Here is a 21139-nt window from a genome sequence, read left to right as displayed (position 1 = left end):
ATTAGACGCATGCACCAACTTTTAAATGCTGTTTAAATTTACTTAACAAATAAACAATCCAATCTGAATCAAACACAATATGACTTATTGAACCTCGTTAGCAACAATAAAGAGTACGCTTTAACATTTCTAATATTGTGCATTTTTGTCACACTCACAGGCAACAAAGAAATCTATTGTCCCTTGATTCATATCAGTGCCTTCGACAGTGTAGAGAGAGGACGTGTCTCCGCCCTCAGTGTCCTGCATCAGTTCAGTGTTAGCGTCTTGTGCTGCATCAGTCCAGTCACAGTGGTTGTGTCCTCTGCTGCCATATGTCCAGTGCTCCTGTATAAGTCCAGTCCAGTGGTGCTGTGTTGTGCTGCATCAGTCCAGTGGTGGTGTCTTGTGCTGCATCAGTCCAGTCACAGTGGTGGTGTCCTCTGCTGCCATATGTCCAGTGCTGCTGTATAAGTCCAGTCCACTGAAGGGGTGCTGAGTTGTCCTGCATCAGTCCAGTGGTGGTGTCCCTGTGCTGCTGTAAATGTCCAGTGGTACTGCCGTTTATGTCCATTGATACTGCCATATATGTACAGCGGTACTGCAGTATAAATCCAGTGATCCTGCCGTATAATTCTAGTGGTACTGGCGTATAAATCCAGTCCAGTGATACTGCCGTATATGTCCAGTGATACTGCCGTATAAGTCCAGTGATCCTGCCGTATAATTCCAGTGGTACTGGCGTATAAGTCCAGTGATCCTGCCGTATAATTCCAGTGGTACTGGCGTATAAATCCAGTGATCCTGCCGTATAATTCCAGTGGTCCTGCCGTATAATTCCAGTGATCCAGCCGTATAATTCCAGTGATCCTGCCGTGTAATTCCAGTGATCCTGCTGTATAAATCCAGTGAGCCTGCCATATAATTCCAGTGGTACTGGTGTATAACTCCAGTCCAGTGATACTGCCGTATATGTCCAGTGATACTGCCGTATGTGTCCAGTGGTACTGCCGTATAATTCCAGTGATCCTGCCGTATAATTCCAGCGGTACTGGCGTATAAATCCAGTGATCCTGCCATATAAATCCAGTGGTACTGGTGTATAATTCCAGTGATCCTGACGTATAATTCCAGTGGTACTGGCGTATAAATCCAGTGATCCTGTCGTATAATTCCAGTGGTACTGGCGTATAAGTCCAGTGATCCTGTCGTATAATTCCAGCAGGACTGGCGTATAATTCCAGTGATCCTGCCGTATAATTCCAGTGATCCTGCCGCATAATTCCAGTAATCCTGCCGTATAAATCTAGTGATCCTGCCGTGTAATTCCAGTGATCCTGCTGTATAAATCGAGTGAGCCTGCCATATAATTCCAGTGGTACTGGTGTATAAGTCCAGTCCAGTGATACTGCCGTATATGTCCAGCAGTTCTGCCGTATAAATCCAGTGTACTGCTGTATAATTCCAGTGATCCTGCCATATAATTCCAGTGGTACTGGCGTATAAATCCAGTCCAGTGATACTGCTGTATATGTCCAGTGGAACTGCTGTATAAATCCAGTGGTACTGCCGTATAATTCCAGTGATCCTGCCATTTGTGATTCCGGTGGTACTGGCGTATAAATCCAGTGATCCTGCCATATAATTCCAGTGGTACTGACGTATAATTCCAGTGATCCTGCTGTATAATTCCAGTGGTACTGGCGTATAAATCATGGCCCATCTAGTCTGCTCTTTAAAATCCAGTGATCCTGCCGTATAATTCCATTGATCCTGCCGTATTATTCCAATGATTCTGCCGTATAATTCCAGTGATCCTGCCGTATAATTCCAGTGTTCCTGCTGTATAATTCCAGTGGTACTGACGTATAAATCCAGTCCAGTGAGACTGCCATATTTGTCCAATGGTACTGCCGTATAATTCCAGTGATCCTGCCATATAATTCCAGTGGTACCGGCGTGTAAATCCAGTGATCCTGCCATATAATTCCAGTGGTACTGGCGTATAAATCCAGTGATGATGCTGTATAATTCCAGTCGTACTGGCGTATAAATCCAGTGATCCTGTCGTATAATTCCAGTGGTACTGGCGTATAAAACCAGCGATCCTGCCGTATAATTCCAGTGATCCTGCCGTATAATTCCAGTGATCCTGCCGTATAAATCCACTGATCCTGCCATATAATTCCAATGGTACTGGCGTATAAATCCAGCCAAGTGGTATTGCCGTATAAATCCAGTGGTACCACCGTATAAATCCAGTGGTACTGCCGTATAATTCCAGTGATCCTGCCGTATAATTCCAGTGGTACTGGCGTATAAATCCAGTGATTATGCCATATAATTCCAGTGGTACTGGCGTATAATTCCAGTGATCCTGCCGTATAATTCCAGTGGTACTGGCGTATAAATCCAGTGATTATGCCATATAATTCCAGTGGTACTGGCGTATAATTCCAGTGATCCTGCCGTATAATTCCAGTGGTACTGAAGTATATATCCAGTGATCCTGCTGTATAATTCCAGTGATCCTGCCATATATTTCCAGTGATCCTGCCATATAAATCCAGTGGTACTGGCGTATAAATCCAGTGATCCTGCCATATAATTCCAGTGGTACTGGCGTATAAGTCCAGTGATGATGCCGTATAATTCTAGTGGTACTGGCGTATAAATCCAGTGATGATGCCGTATAATTCCAGTCGTACTGGCGTATAAATCCAGTGATCCTGCCGTATAATTCCAGTGGTACTGGCGTATAAATCCAGTGATCCTGCCGTATAATTCCAGTGGTACTGAAGTATATATCCAGTGATCCTGCTGTATAATTCCAGTGATCCTGCCATATATTTCCAGTGATCCTGCCATATAAATCCAGTGATCCTGCCGAATAATTGCAGTGGTACTGGCGATAAATCCAGTGATCCTGCCATATAATTCCAGTGATACTGCTGTTTTATTCCAGTGTTCCTGCTGCATAATTCCAGTGGTACTGACGTATAAATCCAGTCCAGTGGTACTGCCGTATAATTCCAGTGATCCTGCCATATAATTCCAGCGGTACCGGCGTGTAAATCCAGTGATCCTGCCATATAATTCCAGTGGTACTGGCGTATAAATCCAGTGATGATGCCGTATAATTCCAGTCGTACTGGCGTATAAATCCAGTGATCCTGCCGTATAATTCCAGTGGTACTGGCGTATAAGTCCAGTGATCCTGCCGTATAATTCCAGTGGTACTGGCGTATAAATCCAGTGATCCTGCCATATAAATCCAGTGATCCTGCCGTATAAATCCACTGATCCTGCCATATAATTCCAGTGGTACTGGCGTATAAATCCAGCCAAGTGATATTGCCGTATAAATCCAGTGGTACCGCCGTATAAATCCAGTGGTACTGCCGTATAATTCCAGTGATCCTGCCGTATAATTCCAGTGGTACTGGCATATAAATCCAGTGATCCTGCCATATAATTCCAGTGGTACTGGCGTATAATTCCAGTGATCCTGCCATATAATTCCAGTGGTACTGGCGTATAATTCCAGTGATCCTGCCGTATAATTCCAGTGGTACTGAAGTATATATCCAGTGATCCTGCTGTACAATTCCAGTGATCCTGCCATATATTTCCAGTGATCCTGCCATATAAATCCAGTGGTACTGGCGTATAAATCTAGTGATCCTGCCATATAATTCCAGTGGTACTGGCGTATAAGTCCAGTGATGATGCCGTATAATTCCAGTGGTACTGGCGTATAAGTCCAGTGATGATGCCGTATAATTCCAGTCGTACTGGCGTATAAATCCAGTGATCTTGCCGTATAATTCCAGTGGTACTGGCGTATAAATCCAGTGATCCTGCCATATAATTCCAGTGGTACTGAAGTATATATCCAGTGATCCTGCTGTATAATTCCAGTGATCCTGCTGTATATTTCCAGTGATCCTGCCATATAAATCCAGTGATCCTGCCGTATAATTGCAGTGGTACTGGCGTATAAATCCAGTGATCCTGCCATATAATTCCAGTGATCCTGCTGTTTAATTCCAGTGATCCTGCCATATACTTCCAGTGGTACTTGTGTATAAATCCATTCCAGTGATACTGCTGTATATGTCCAGTGGTACTGCCATATAAGTCCAGTCCAGTGGTGCTGCCATATAAGTTCAGTGGTGCCGTCTTGTGCTGTATATTATTTACTCCAAATAAAGGGGTTATTACTATTTAATCCAAATAATTTTCACAGGGTTTGCCCTGTGTGGTGTAGAGATACGCTCTCCTGTACCGCATTTTGTTATATAACTCCAGAAAAATAATGGAGAACAAAAATTTGGATATAATAGGGAAAGATCAAGAACTACTTCCTCCTAGTACTGAAGATGCTGCCACTAGTCATGACATAGACAATGAAATCCCATCAAGGTCGTCTGCCAATGGCCGATGCCCAATGTGATAGTAGAGGGCATGTAAAATCCAAAAAGCCAAAGTTCAGTAAAAGACCCAAAAAAAGAAATTTAAATGGTCTGAGGAGAAATGTAAACTTGCCAATATGTCATTTACGACACAGAGTGACAAGGAATGGCTAAGGCCCTGGCCTATGTTCATGACTAGTGGTTCAGCTTCACATGACGATGGAAGCCCTCAGCCTCCCGGTAGAAAAATTATAAAAGTTAAGCTGGAAAAGCACAGCAAAAAACTGTGCGTTCTAAGATGGTATCACAAATCCACAAGGAGAGTCCAAGTGTGTCAACGGTTGCGATGCCTGAACTTCCCAACACTGGACGGGAAGAGATGGCTCCTTCCACCATTTGTACGCCCTCTGCAAGTGCTGGAAGTAGCAGTTTCTGATATTCAAATTGAAGATGTCACTGTTGAAGTACACCAGGATGAGGATATGGGTGTTCCTAGCCCTGAGGAGGAAGTTGACAATGAGGATTCTGATGGTGATGTGGTTTGTTTAAATCAGGCACCGGGGGAAACACCTGTTGTCCGTGGGATGAATAAGCCCATTGTGATGCCTGGGCAAAATACCTAAAAAGCCACCTCTTCGGTGTGGAATTATTTCTCCACTAATCCGGACAACAGGTGTCAAGCCGTGTGTTGCATCTGTCACTCTGTAATAAGTAAGGGTAAGGACGTTAATCACCTAGGAACATCCTCCCTTATATGTGACCTGCAGCGCATTCATCAGAAGTCAGTGTCAAGTTGTGAAACTTTGGGTAAGAGCGTAAGCATTCCACTGACACCTAAATCCCTTCTTCCTACTGTACCCAAGTTCCTGCAAGCCACATCACCAACTCCCTCAACGTCAACTTCCTCATCAGTCAGGAACGTTAGTAGTCCTGCAGGCCATGTCACTGGCAAGACTGAGGAGTCCTCTCCTAACCAGGATTCCTCCGGAGGATCCTTGAGTGGTACGCCTGCTGTTGCTGCTGCCGCTGCTGTTGTTGCTGCTGGGAGTGGATCGTCATCCCAGAGGGGAAGACGGAAGACCACTTGTACTACTATAACTAAGCAATTGACTGCCCAACAGTCCTTTGTGAGGAAGATGAAATATGACAGCAGTCATCTTTTGCAAAGCGGATAACTGAGGCCTTGACAGCTTTGTTGGTGTTAGACGTGTGTCCGGTATCCGCCATTAGTTCAGTGGGACTTAGAGAATTATTTGAGGTACTGTGTCCCCGGTACCTGATGCTGCCGGCAAGCATGAAACACCTGGCAACGAAAATGAAACCCCTGGCAATGAGCATGAGTCCCTTGATAACGAGTATGAAACACCTGGCAACAAGCATGTAGGTAAAAATAATAATTAATATATCGGTGGGGGGGGGGGGGGGGCATGCATTGGGGCAATAGAACATCACCACAATGTTGCCAAATAAAGAAAGAACTGAATACTTATTTGGTTTTACCAATAAGTAAAATTTGAGGAAAACAGCTTTCAAGTCTGGGAACACTTCTGTTAAATTAATAAAAGCACATATTTAAAAGAGTACTTTTACAGCTTAAAGACACTAGCTCATTCTGTGTGAGTATATATAGGAGTAGCACAGTGACGTGCGGTGAGGTCAGGGCCTGGGGAGGCACTGCAGCTAACCCCCCCCCCCCCCCCCCCCCCGAAAAAAAAAAAGTGCAGTCCCCCCACACCACTAAAACCAGCACCAGGCAGAACCAGCCAGGGGGGATAATGCCATAGCAGGGGAGACACTCAGTGTGGGGTCCCCCTGCCATGCCATTAAACACCCCCCAAACCAGTCAGCCCAGGGCTGGAATTCCTCGGAAAGTGGGGCCCCCAAAAAATCAAAATGGGGTCCCCCCTCCCGAGCAACAACCAGCACTGGGCTGATAGCCCAGTGCTATGCCCCGCACCCCTGGTGGCGGTGGGTGCGGGGTTCATTGTATGCTAATACTGTTCTTTACAGGTGGCCTACAGATCACAGCAAGCCTGCCCCAGCATGCTGGCACTTGGAGAACCACAAGTGCCAGCATGCCCGGACATAAAGGGCCCGCTGGCACCTGTAGTCCACCTGCAAAGAATAGTAATATTGTTCTTTACAGGTGGCCTACAGGTCCCAGCAAGCCTGCCCCAGCATGCTGGCACTTGGAGAACCACAAGTGCCAGCATGCCCGGACATAAAGGGCCCGCTGGCACCTGTAGTCCACCTGTAAAGAAAATATTGAAAAAAAAACACGACACATTCTTTAAAAAATCCTTTATTAAACTGGGTCTTCACCTGGGGGCGGCGGACTTTAAGCTCTTTTGCATGGCCGCCGCCTTCCCAGGGCTTCCGGCGTCTTCACCTGGGGGGGCGCCACCTCCCCAGGGCTTCTGGGGTCTTCCTCCGGCGTCTTCACCTGGTGGGCGGCGGCTGCTAAGCTCTTTTGCATAGCCGCCGCCCATCCAGGACTTCCACGACGTCTTCATCTGGGAGGCGGCGGCCTTTAAGCTCTTTTGCATGGCCGCCGCCTTCCCAGGACTTCCAGCATCTTCCCCTGGTGGGCGGCGGCTGCTAAGCTCTTTTGCATAGCCGCCGCCCATCCAGGACTTCCACGGCGTCTTCAGTCTTTAGGCGCTCTTCTCCGCTCCTCCTCCGCCGTCGGACTGACAGCCGCTGCCTCGCGCTGACTTATATAAGTCAGTGTGAGGGGGCGGGGCGATGACGCGGCGAGCCATGATTGGCTCGCGGCGGCCATCTTGAATTTCAAAAATGACGCTGAGGCGCCATTTTTGAAATGGGTACCGCTTCCGCTGCCAAACTCTGCACAAGGAGCCTGAAAGCCGCGTCCCGCCGCCTCTCCGCCGCCAGCACCTCCACCGCCCGGCCCGCCGCATAGGTTGAAAGCACGTCCCTGTAGGAAAGCGGCACCACTAATGGTGCCGCTTTCCCATGTTATTTCAATGGGCTTTTCCAGCCCATTGCTAGGCCCCGCCTGCGCCCGCCCCCCGCTCCCCATACCTTTCCCAATCACTACGGGAGGCACCACGATCGGTGCCTCCCAAACTGATTTTAACACATATAATGATAGGTAAAATAATAAAGAAGATACTTATGTGTCATAAGTATCTTCTTTGTATTATTTTACTCATTAATGACAGGGGAGGCACTGCCTCCCCTGCCTCCCCTGACTGCACGTCCCTGGAGTAGCATGATCATCTTGCTGTAATGCGACATGCTCCATGGCATGCCGGGCTGAGACTATTCACAGCTGGCTTTTGCTCAATTCATTTCATTAGGAATTATTGGAGCGATCACTGGCTGCAAATAGTTACAGACCAGCACGCCATGCAGCAAGATGTGTTGCAGCATGCCACATCGCAGCAAAGATGAGCATGGCTACATCTGTATGTGTATACTTTAGAGCAGTGGCTCCCAAACTAGGTTCCATAGCTCACTGGGATCCCACGGGTTGATGATCCAGGACCAAAGAAAATTATTTATGGTCATGGTCTATCAGATCGGCAAAGTCAGTGCTGGTAGCTGCCAATCATAAAATATGTTGGCAAACAGAAGCACAAGCCTGTCCACCACCACATAACTGAGCCTAAGGATGATACAGCAGGTAAGCACTATTTACTGGTTATGAGACTCAGGGTCGACAACAATTAGGTCAACACCCATTGGTCGACAGTGGCTAGATCGACACTAGAAATAGGTCGACATTGCCATTAGGTCGACATGAATAAGGTCGACATGAAAAAATGTCTTCATGAGTTTTTTATGTTTTTTTTGCGTTGTTTTCTCTGTCAAATGACCAGGAACCACAATTAGTGCACCGCGTCCTTTTACATGGGTCGCCATGCTGCGGGCAAGATGCCTTGCTCCACTGCCGCTGCGCTTGGCACAGGTTACCATTCTCAGTCGTAGTCCACGTGGATGTTAGGGTCTCCTGCTCTGTGCTGCCACGTCGTCATGGCAACCGGGAGACAAGTGCTAGCGGAGTAACCTGAGCGTAGCTGATACTCCGGTTCGGGTCTTTTGCTGTGCAGTGGTTACAGGCTCTGTGCACGGCAGGGGATCCGGTGCTGGTTTTTGTGCTCACAGTCTGTGAGGTCTGAGTGGGGCGTGGACAGCACCTGCTATATAAACCCTCTTCTCAGGTTAGGCAGATGCTGCTGAATCTTTGTTGGTTAGTCAGTTCCTGAAAGCTAGCTAGTACTGTGTAAACTTTGTATTTGTTTGTTGCTTACTGCAAATAGGCCTTGGGATTTGGTATTACACTCTGCCAATCCAGACCTAGCAGTAAGACTGGAGTCAGTCGTTTAACCTGCTGGGGTTCTTTTGCTACTCTGTGAACCTAGCAAGTTTGCGGCTGTATTCTCAGACTTGCCTGCCAAAATCCTTTCTCACTGTGCAAGGTGTTCAGGTGTCAGTTTAGTGGCAGTAAGCTGAACCAGTGCACTGCAAGTGAGGACAAGGATTGTGGAGACTCTCCTTGTGTCTATTATTCCATCTCTGACCAAGGAGTTTACTGCCACACCCATTGGTAACCCTTTAGGGTTTTGCTGTTGCCCTTAGCAACAGCATTTCGGGTTCTCTATGTATTAAATCACTACATCTTGCTTCTTTCCATCTGAGCATTCCTAATATTAGGGAGACACCCAGTTTCTTAGCCTTTGGGCTTCTCTGTTCACTTTGTGTTTATTTTGTTACCCTATCACCTTCTGTGTATGTAATGTCATATTCCCCAGTCTGTCTGTGAGTTCATTTGGTTTGCATCCCTCTCCGTTCAGACACCAGTACATTCCTGCTGGCACTGGTGTGCATAACATATTCAGCAGCCTAATACTCCTGTTGAAATTTTGTGGGAATATGGAGCATACCCCTCAAAATACTTTGCAACAGGTGGTCGATCAGGTGCAGGTCCTGACTCGACAATTTAATGATTTGTCCATTAAAATGCACACCTCGCAGGCCGCTGGCGGAGCTCCCGCAGCAGCAGTATCTTCAGGGGTTAAGGAGCCGAAAGTAAATCTCCCGGATCGTTTTTCTGGAGATCGCTCGCAGTTCTTTTGTTTCAAGGAGAGCTGCAAGCTATATTTCCAGCTTAGGCCTCAGTCTTCTGGGTCGGAGATTCAGCGGGTGGGCATAGTGATTTCCTTGCTACAAGGAGACCCACAGGTCTGGGCATATGGGTTGCAGCCTGACTGTCCGTCGCTTAAAAGTGTTGATGTTTTTTTTACGGCACTGGGCATGTTGTATGATGACCCTGACAAGACGGCCTCAGCCGAGGCTCAGATTTCGATCCTTAAGCAAGGGCGAAGGCCAGTTGAGGTTTATTGTACGGAGTTTCGGAGGTTGGCCCATGATACCCAGTGGAATGACCCAGCCCTGAGACACCAGTACCGAAGAGGTCTTTCTAACCAGTTAAAAGACCAACTGGTACAATATCCCTTGCCTGATAGCTTGGATCAGCTCATGCAGTTATCCATTCGGGTGGATAGACGGCTGAGAGAGCGCAGGCTTGAAAGGGAGACCGAGGTTTCCTTCTTTCCCAAGGGAACCTCAGACTCTGAGGAATTTTCCGAGGAGCCTATGCAGATTGGGGCTACCCGCCTCTCCTCGCGTGAGAAGACACGGAGGAGACAGCAGGGGTTATGTTTGTACTGTGGGAATAAAGGTCATGTGGTAGTATCATGCCCAGAAAAGCCGGAAAACTTCAGGGCCTGAGGGTGATGGGAAATATCCTGTCAGGCCAGAAGTCAGAATTTCCCAAGAAGACTTTTATCATTCCGGTGACCTTGAAGATCCTCGGTCAAACTGTCAAGACTGAGGCCTTTGTGGACAGTGGGTACCTATTCAAATGGTGGTGGTAGGGGATTCTATCATCAGGAAGGCAGATAGGGCAATCTGCTACCGGGACCGTGATCGCCGTACAGTCTGTTGTCTCCCGGGTGCTCGGGTACGGCACATCGCGGACCGGGTAGATAGATTGTTGGGAGGGGCTGGCAAAGACCCGGCGGTCTTGGTGCACGTTGGCACCAATGACAAAGTTAGCGGAAGGTGGGATGTCCTTAAGCAAGACTATAGGGACTTAGGAAAGAAACTGAAGGCAAGGACATCTAAGGTAATATTCTCGGAATTATTACCCGTGCCACGCGCTAGTCCAGGGAGGCAGAGGGAGATTAGGGAGGTAAATGTGTGGCTTAGGGATTGGTGCAGGAAAGAGGGGTTTGTGTTCCTGGAACACTGGGCGGACTTCTCAGTCAGGCGCCATCTCTTTTGTCGTGACGGATTGCACCTGACTGAGGAGGGGGCAGCGGTGCTGGGGGGAAGGATGGTTAGAAGGTTGGAGGAGATTTTAAACTAGGAGCCAGGGGGGAGGGTTTAGCTAGAAACTACGGGTCATGCAGTGAGAATAGTGGGGACGGCGGTAGTAAACGAAATGGGGGAGAAGTTGGGGGGAGGGTAAGAGCAGGCAGTAAGGTTACTAACATGGGTACTAAAAGGGATTTTACCAAAGCACTAACCAATGACGATTACAGGTCATCCTTGCCACATAAGGTGAAAGATGTCCCTAACGCAAGGGAAAATACTTATCTTAGTTGTATGTATGTAAACGCCAGAAGCATTACTGGTAAAAAGGGTGAACTAGAAATACTTGCAGCAAGCAAACAGTATGATATTATAGGCATTACTGAAACTTGGTGGGATGAATCTCATGATTGGACAGTCAATCTAGAGGGCTATACACTGTTTAGGAGAGACAGACTAAATAAAAAGGGTGGAGGGGTGTGTCTGTACGTAAAGCCGTTTTTAAAACCTAATATATGGGAAGATCTTCAGGAGGGGACTGTAGACACTGTTGAGACATTATGGGTAGAAATTGCATGCGGGGAAAAAGGAACAAAAAAGTTAGTATTGGGTGTATGCTATAGGCCGCCTGGTATCAACGCATCTGATGATGAATTGTTACTAAAGCAAATTGAAAAAGCAGCAGGAGTAGGAGACATAGTAGTGATGGGAGATTTTAACTATCCAGAGATAAACTGGAAAAACGATTCATGTGATACTGCTAGGGGCAGTATGTTTTTAAACACACTAAATGATAACTACCTAGTCCAACTAATTGAGGAACCAACTAGGTACAATGCAATCTTAGACCTGGTATTAACAAACAATCAGGATTTGGTATCGGGTATTATAGTAGGGGAACCCATAGGAAACAGCGACCACAATATGGTCACATTCAATATCAGTTTCTACAAACAGCCCTATACTGGCTCAACTAGGACTTTAAACTTTAGCAAAGCCAACTTTGAAATGATGAGGGTATTTTTCAGGGATATTGAATGGGAAGGTTTGTTTTTAGGAAAAAATACTACGGAGAAATGGGAGGTACTAAAATTCCTGCTAGCTAAATATACACTCAAATATATTCCTATGAGTAGCAAAAAAGGGAATAAAAATCATAAACCGATGTGGCTTAACAAAAAGATTAAGGAACTTATGGGCAAGAAAAGGCGAGCATTTAAAAAATACAAATCTGACGGGGATGCAGAGTCATTTCAGCACTATAAGGAATGTAACAAAAATTGCAAAAAGGAAATAAGAGCGGCTAAAGTAGAAACTGAAAAACTAGTAGCAAAGGAAAGCAAAGCGAATCCCAAAAAATTCTTTAAATACATTAATAGCAAGAGATTAAAAAAGGAGAGTATAGGCCCTTTGAAAGACAAGTTGGGAGTCTTAAGCAAAAATGATAATGACATAGCGGACACACTAAATGAGTTTTTTTCAACAGTATTCACTAGAGAGGACCCAATTCAGGGACTGACACACAATCTCAATAATGACAATATCACACTAATAGGTACTTATTTAAGCGAGGAAGTAGTCTGTGACCGATTAAAACATTTAAAGATTAATAAATCACCAGGGCCCGATGGTATTCATCCAAGGGTTCTAATGGAGCTTCACTCTGAACTGGCAAAACCGCTATCTTTGATCTTTGAGGATTCAGTTATATCAGGTATGGTTCCCAAAGACTGGCGTATAGCGGAAGTAGTGCCTATATTCAAAAAGGGAAGTAAAGCTGAACCAGGTAATTATAGACCAGTTAGTCTTACATCTATAGTGGGGAAAGTATTGGAAGGTATTCTAAGAGATAGTATTCAGAAGTTCCTTGAAACCAATAAGGTCATTAAAAGGAATCAACATGGGTTTATGAAGGACAGATCCTGTCAAACCAACTTACTTGGCTTTTATGAAACAGTAAGCGCAAACCTAGATCAGGATAAAGACGTGGATGTAATCTTTTTAGACTTTGCCAAAGCGTTCGATACTGTACCACACATGAGACTTATATACAAGAATCAGGGCTAGGAAGCACAATATGCACTTGGGTCAAAAACTGGTTAGATAATAGGAAGCAGCGCGTTGTGGTTAATGGATCTTTTTCAACTTGGACTGAAGTGCTAAGTGGTGTGCCGCAAGGCTCAGTATTAGGACCGCTATTGTTCAATATTTTCATTAACGACCTAACAGAAGGTCTAGAGAGCATGGTGTCAATTTTTGCAGATGATACCAAATTATGTAAGGCTATATAAATACAGAGGAGGATGCCGAGTCTCTTCAGAACGACTTAGTTAAATTAGAAGCATGGGCAGCCAAATGGAGAATGCGCTTCAACACAGACAAGTGTAAGGTAATGCACTGTGGTAACAAGAACAAAAATTACACCTACCTACTAAATGGGGTAAAATTAGGGGATTCTGTACTGGAAAAGGACTTAGGTGTCCTCATAGATAGCAAGCTAAGAAGTAGTATCCAAAGTAGGACTGCAGCAAAGAAGGCTAATAAGATATTAGCATGCATAAAACGGGGTATTGATGCTAGGGACGAGAGTATTATACTCCCGTTATATAAATCACTAGTGAGGCCACACCTTGAATACTGTGTACAGTTCTGGGCACCGTACTACAAAAAGGATATCCTGGAGCTTGAAAAGGTACAGAGGAGGGCGACCAAACTAATTAAGGGCATGGAGACGATGGAATACAAGGAAAGGCTTGAAAGACTAGGCATGTTTACATTGCAAAAGCGGAGACTAAGAGGGGATATGATCAACATCTACAAATATATAAGGGGACAATACACAGAGCTTGCGCGGGACCTGTTTTTGGTTAGATCAACACAGAGGACTCGTGGACACTCGCTCAGGTTAGAGGAGAGGAGATTCCGCACAATACGGCGTAAAGGCTTTTTCGCGGTAAGGACAATACGTGTTTGGAATTCCCTGCCCGAGGGAGTTGTAATGGCGGAGTCTGTCAACACCTCTAAGAATGGGTTAGATAAATTCCTATTGGAAAAGGATATCCAGGGGTATGGTGCATAGTCATGCATTATAGTTACTATAAATAGGGATAAAATGCAATGGCTGACAGCAGCATCAGTCAGAAATTTTAGTCAAATCATCATGCATAGGACACCACAAATAGGTTGAACTCGATGGACAATTGTTTTTTTTCAACCTCAGATACTATGTTACTATGTTACTATGTTTTTATGGACCGCCAATTCGCCCAGAAACACTCTGTTCCCTTAGTACCCTTGGCATCGGAAATTGAGATTTGTGGGTAAAACGGGGAACCATTATCCCAGGGTAAAATTACCTCTTGCACTAGCCAGATTTCTTTGTCTATTGGAGCCACACACTCTGAAAAATTGTCCTTTTATGTGACTGTCTGTACTTTTGCCCCATTGGTGTTGGGGTTACCCTGGTTAAGGGCCCACAATCCTCAATTTGACTGGGTCTCTGGGGAGATTCTTAGTTGGGGTACTGATTGTTTCAGGAGTTGCTTGAGCCTTCCAGTCAGGCTTTCGCAGCTAAGTTTGCCAGGATTGCCAGGATGTTATGCAGATTTTGCGGACGTGTTCTCCAAAAGAGTTGCAGAGGTACTACCTCCCCATCGCCCCTATGACTGTGCCATTGATTTGTTGCCGAATGCTAAGCTTCCCAAGAGCAGGTTGTACTCCCTGTCACGTCCTGAGACTCAGGCTATGGCAGAGTACATTCAGGAGAACTTGGCTAAGGGATTTATCAGACCTTCACAGTCTCCAGTTGGGTCGGGGTTCTTCTTCGTGGGTAAAAAGGACGGTTCGTTGCGACCCTGCATCGACTTCAGGGAATTGAACTGTATCACGATTAAAAACTTATACCCACTGCCTCTCATTTCGGTCTTGTTTGACCAGCTTCGTACTGCCACCATTTTTTCTAAGATTGACCTACGCGGTGCGTACAATCTAATCCGAATAAGAGAGGGGGATGAATGGAAGACTGCCTTTAATACCCACTCAGGGCATTATGAATATTTGGTGATGCCTTTTGGGCTCTGTAATGCCCCGGCAGTCTTCCAGGACTTCATGAACGATGTGCTCAGGGAATATTTGGATAGATTCTTAGTCAGTGGCGTAACTAAAAAAATTTCTCCCCCAAGCCAAAAAATTCTTCGGCGCCCCCCCCCCCCCCCCCTTCATGCTCCATAATTGGGAGCAAGAAAGGGATAAATATGCGCGCGCCGAAGGGACGTGGTTTCGTTGGAATGGGCGTGGTTTCGCATAAAGGGGCGTGGCATTGCAGGAAAAGACTACCTTATACCCCAGTTTTGCAACCTGCACGCCCATACGTTGGCCACCACAGGAAAGAAAAATAATCCTGATTCATGCCCCTTACATTATTTGTCATTTTTCCTCCTTATAGTAATGCCCAGTATACATTATGCCACATACTGCAATTGCCCTTAGACATTATGCCGCACACAATAATGCACATGACACAATATGCACACACTGTAATGCCCCCGACACATTATGCCACACAACGTAATGCCTGTGACACATTATGCCACACACCGTAATGCCTGTGACACATTATGACAGGAATCACAATGCCCGTTATACATTATGCTACACTGCAATGCCCCTGATACATTATAGCACATACAATGTCTGTGACACATTATGACACACACCGCAATGTCCGTGATACATTATGCCACACACTGCAATGCCCGATACATTATAGCACATACAATGCCTGTGACACATTATGCCACACACTGCAATGACCTTGAGACATTATACCACAATGCCCGTGATATAGTATACCATACACCGTAATGCCTGTGACACATACCGCAATGCCCTGCCCGTTATACCCTATGCCACACACCGCAATGCCAGTTATGTATTATGCCACACTGCAATGACCGTGAGACATTATACCACATACCACAATGCCCGTGATATAATATACCACACACCGTAATGCCTGACACATTATGACACACACCGCAATGTCCGTGAAACATTATGCCACACACTGCAATGACCCTGAGACATTATACCACATATCACAATGCCCGCGATATAGTATACCATACACCGTAATGCCTGTGACACATTATGACACACACCGCAATGTCCGTGATACGTTTTGCCACACACCGTAATGCCCATTGCACATTAAGTCCTACAGTAAGGCTTCTAATTACTTTTCAATTACCTGCTCGTTGTCAGGGGTTTCATGCACTGGGTGTCATGCTCGTTGCCAGGGGTTTCATGCTCTTGGTTCCATGCACGGTGCCAGGGGTTTTCATGCTCAGGGTGTCATGCTCGTTGCCAGAGGTTTCATGCACTGGGTGTCATGCTCGTTGCCAGGTGTTTCATGCACTGGGTGTCATGCTCGTTGCCAGGTGTTTCATGCACTGGGTGTCATGCTCGTTGCTAGGAGGTAGTCCTTGTTGCTAGGGCTGTGCTCCCAGTGCCACATATGTCCCCAGTGCCAGATATTCCCCCACGGTGCCAGGTACTCACATGCCCCAGTGCCAAATATAGCCCCCCCCATGTGCCAGGTACACATATACCCCCCCAGTGCCACATATGCCCCCAGTGCCAGATATTCCCCCCCAGTGCCACATATGCCCCCAGTGCCAGATATGCCCCCAGTGCCATATATTCCCCCCCAGTGCCATATATGCCCCCAGTGCCAGATAATCCCCCCCAGTGCCATATATGCCCCCAGTGCCATATATGCCCCCAGTGCCAGATATTCCCCCCGTGCCATATATGCCCCCAGTGCCAGATATTCCCCCCCAGTGCCATATATGCCCCCAGTGCCATATATTCCCCCCCAGTGCCACATATGCCCCCAGTGCCACATATGCCCACAGTGCCATATATTCCCCCCCAGTGCCAAATATGCCCCCAGTGCCAGATATTCCCCCCCAGTGCCATATATGCCCCCAGTGCCAGATATTCCCCCCGTGCCATATATGCCCCCAGTGCCAGATATTCCCCCCCCCCAGTGCCATATATGCCCCCAGTGCCAGATATTCCCCCCCAGTGCCATATATGCCCCCAGTGCCAGATATTCCCCCCCAGTGCCATATATGCCCCCAGTGCCATATATGCCCCCAGTGCCAGATATTCCCCCCCAGTGCCATATATGCCCCCCAGTGCCATATATGCCCCCCAGTGCCAGATATTACCCCCAGTGCCATATATGCCCCCAGTGCCAGATATTCCCCCCCAGTGCCATATATGCCCCAGTGCCAGATATCCCCCCCAGTGCCAGATATCCCCCCCAGTGCCAGATTTTCCCCCCAGTGCCAGATATTCCCCCCCCTACCATATATGCCCCAGTGCCAGATATTCCCCCCCAGTGCCATATATGCCCCCAGTGCCAGATATTCCCCCGTGCCATATATGCCCCAGTGCCAGATATTCCCCCCCAGTGCCATATATGCCCCCGGTGCGATATTCCCCCCCAGTGCCATATATGCCCCCAGTGCCAGATATTCCCCCCCAGTGCCATATATGCCCCAGTGCCAGATATTCCCCCCAGTGCCATATATGCCCCAGTGCCAGATATTCCCCCCAGTGCCAGATATTCCCCCAGTGCCAGATATTCCCCCCCAGTGCCATATATGCCCCAGTGCCAGATATTCCCCCCAGTGCCATATATGCCCCAGTGCCAGATATTCCCCCCCAGTGCCAGATATTCCCCCCCAGTGCCAGATATTCCCCCCCAGTGCCATATATGCCCCAGTGCCAGATATTCCCCCCAGTGCCATATATGCCCCAGTGCCAGATATTCCCCCCGGTGCCATATATGCCCCAGTGCCAGATATTCCCCCCAGTGCCAGATATTCCCCCAGTGCCAGATATTCCCCCCCAGTGCCATATATGCCCCAGTGCCAGATATTCCCCCCAGTGCCAGATATTCCCCCCAGTGCCAGATATTCCCCCCCAGTGCCAGATATTCCCCCCCAGTGCCATATATGCCCCAGTGCCAGATATTCCCCCCAGTGCCATATATGCCCCAGTGCCAGATATTCCCCCCAGTGCCAGATATTCCCCCCCAGTGCCATATATGCCCCCAGTGCCAGATATTCCCCCCCAGTGCCATATATGCCCCAGTGCCAGATATTCCCCCCAGTGCCATATATGCCCCAGTGCCAGATATTCCCCCCAGTGCCAGATATTCCCCCCCAGTGCCATATATGCCCTAGTGCCAGATATCCCCCCCCCCGCTTTTTGGAGGGACACGCTCACCTCTCCTGTGTCATATATGCCCCAGTGCCAGATATTCCCCCCAGTGCCAGATATTCCCCCCCAGTGCCATATATGCCCCCAGTGCCAGATATTCCCCCCCAGTGCCATATATGCCCCAGTGCCAGATATTCCCCCCAGTGCCATATATGCCCCAGTGCCATATATGCCCCAGTGCCAGATATTCCCCCCAGTGCCATATATGCCCCAGTGCCAGATATTCCCCCCAGTGCCAGATATTCCCTCCCAGTGCCATATATGCCCCAGTGCCAGATATTCCCCCCAGTGCCAGATATTCCCCAGTGCCAGATATTCCCCCCCAGTGCCATATATGCCCCCAGTGCCAGATATTCCCCCCCAGTGCCATATATGCCCCAGTGCCAGATATTCCCCCCAGTGCCATATATGCCCCAGTGCCAGATATTCCCCCCAGTGCCAGATATTCCCCCCCAGTGCCATATATGCCCCAGTGCCAGATATTCCCCCCAGTGCCAGATATTCCCCCAGTGCCAGATATTCCCCCCCAGTGCCATATATGCCCCAGTGCCAGATATTCCCCCCAGTGCCATATATGCCCCAGTGCCAGATATTCCCCCCAGTGCCAGATATTCCCCAGTGCCAGATATTCCCCCCAGTGACAGATATTCCCCCCCAGTGCCATATATGCCCCCAGTGCCATATATGCCCCCAGTGCCAGATATTCCCCCCCAGTGCCATATATGCCCCAGTGCCAGATATTCCCCCCCAGTGCCATATATGCCCCCAGTGCCAGATATTCCCCCCCAGTGCCATATATGCCCCAGTGCCAGATATTCCCCCCAGTGCCAGATATTCCCCCCAGTGCCATATATGCCCCAGTGCCAGATATTCCCCCCAGTGCCAGATATTCCCCCCCAGTGCCATATATGCCCTAGTGCCAGATATCCCCCCCCCCCCGCTTTTTGGAGGGACACGGAGGGCACAGCTCACCTCTCCTGTGTCCCTCCTGCTGCATCATCTCCGGCGGCCGCGGGTCTAATAGGGGGAAGTGCCGGTTCGTGAGCCAATTAGAGCTCACGGACGGCACTTTCCCCTATTAGACCCGCGGCCGCCGGAGATGATGCAGCAGGAGGGACACAGGGAGGCGCGCTGTGCCCTCCGTGTCCCTCCAACAAGCGGCGGAGGGAAGGAGACTGCAGACTGACATGCGGACGCTCGTCCGCATGTCAGTCTGCTGTAAATCAGTGGCGCCCCCGCAGCCCCTCGCCCCCAAGCCACCGCGAGGGCTGCGGGGGCAGTAGTTACGCCACTGTTCTTAGTTGTATACTTAGATGACATCCTAATCTTCTCCCATTCCCTGGAGGAACATCGGAAGCATGTACGCTTAGTCCTCCAGAAACTCAGAGACCACCGGCTTGGGGCGAAGCTGGAGAAGTGCGAATTTGAAGTTCAGCAAATCGCATTTCTAGGATATATTATCTCCCCAGAAGGTTTCCAAATGGAGGGTTCCAAGGTACAGGCAGTCCTGGATTGGGTGCAGCCCACTAGTTTGAAAGCGCTTCAGCGTTTTCTGGGTTTTGCGAATTTTTATAGACGATTTATCGCTGGATTTTCGTCTATAGTGGCGCCCTTGGTGGCACTCACTAAGAAAGGGGCGGATGTTGCTCACTGGTCTTGTGAGGCCAAAGCGGCTTTTGCCCGTCTCAAAAGGGCATTTGTCTCGGCCAAGGTGCTGCGACACCCAGATCCAGAGCGTCCTTTTGTGGTGGAGGTGGATGCCTCTGAGATGGGTATTGGGGCAGTGCTCTCTCAGATGGGGGTGTCTGATAATCGCCTTCATCCCTGTGCTTACTTTTCCCGTAAATTTTCGCCTGCTGAGATGAATTATGACGTGGGTAACCGGGAATTGTTGGCTATTAAGGATGCACTCGAGGAGTGGAGACACTGGCTTGAGGGGGCTAAGTTTGTGGTCTCAATTCTCACCGACCATAAGAATTTGGCATATTTAGAGTCAGCGAAGCGCCTCAATGCCAGGCAGGCACGATGGGCTTTGTTTTTTGCTCGCTTTAATTTTTTGATAACATATCGCCCTGGGTCAAAAAACATCAAGGCTGATGCGCTCTCGCTGAGTTTTGCTCCAATCCAGGAGACCACCGAGGAGCCATTGCCCATTGTGTCCCCATCATGTATTAAAGTGGGCATTACCCAGGACCTCTTGTCATTAGTCCTTAGAGCACAGGAGCAGGCTCCTCCAGACCTTCCGGTAGGTCTTTTGTTTGTGCCTCCTAGGTTAAGACAGCGAGTGTTCCTGGAATTCCATGCCAAGAAGTCGGCAGGTCACCCGGGTATTGCCAGAACTCGGGAGTTGCTATCTAGGGCGGTGTGGTGGCCCTCGGTGGCTAGGGATGTGGATCAGTGGGTTCGGGCATGTGACATCTGTGCCCGAAATAAGACTCCTAGAGAGGTTCCTGTTGGCCCATTACATCCACTCTCTATTCCATCTAAGCCATGGACCCACATTTCTTTTTCATCCACTAGGGGTCACTGGAGTACTCTTGGGATATGGACGGGCGTAGCCGAACAAAGGCACTGAATATTTAAATTTAGGACTCTCCCCCCTCCATATCCCCGAGTACCTCAGTGTACTCTCTCAGTGTTTTTTCGGTGCTCACAGCACGAACATCGGCTTGTGGGAAGTGCCCACAGTTGAGATTTTATTTTATTTTTCATTTTACTTTTTATTTTACACTTCCCTTCCCCAGTTTCTTGAAAAACATGGGTCCGGGATGGTGCCGCTGCAAGGCAGCGTATGGCGTGTCGGTCCTCACAAAGAGCACCCTCACAGCCACAGGCGCTGCAAGGCAGCGCATGGCGTGTCGGTCCTCACAAAGAGCACCCTCACAGCCACAGGCAGCCACTGTCTCCTGCAAGCTGGACGGAGCTTACAGAAGAAGCCCCGTCACAGCCAGGAATAAGCAAAGAGCTGGACGGAGCTTACAGGAAGAAGCCCCGTCACAGCCAAGATGAGATATCTGACAGAGAAGCTGGACGGAGCTTACAGAGAGAAGCCCCGTCACAGCCAGGATGAGAAGCTGGACGGAGCTTACAGAGAGAAGCCCCGTCACAGC

This window comes from Pseudophryne corroboree, chromosome 12, assembly GCF_028390025.1.
Source record: "Pseudophryne corroboree isolate aPseCor3 chromosome 12, aPseCor3.hap2, whole genome shotgun sequence".
NCBI lineage: Eukaryota > Metazoa > Chordata > Amphibia > Anura > Myobatrachidae > Pseudophryne > Pseudophryne corroboree.
The sequence above is the reverse complement of the archived record's forward strand: the minus strand, read 5'-3'. Positions refer to the sequence as shown.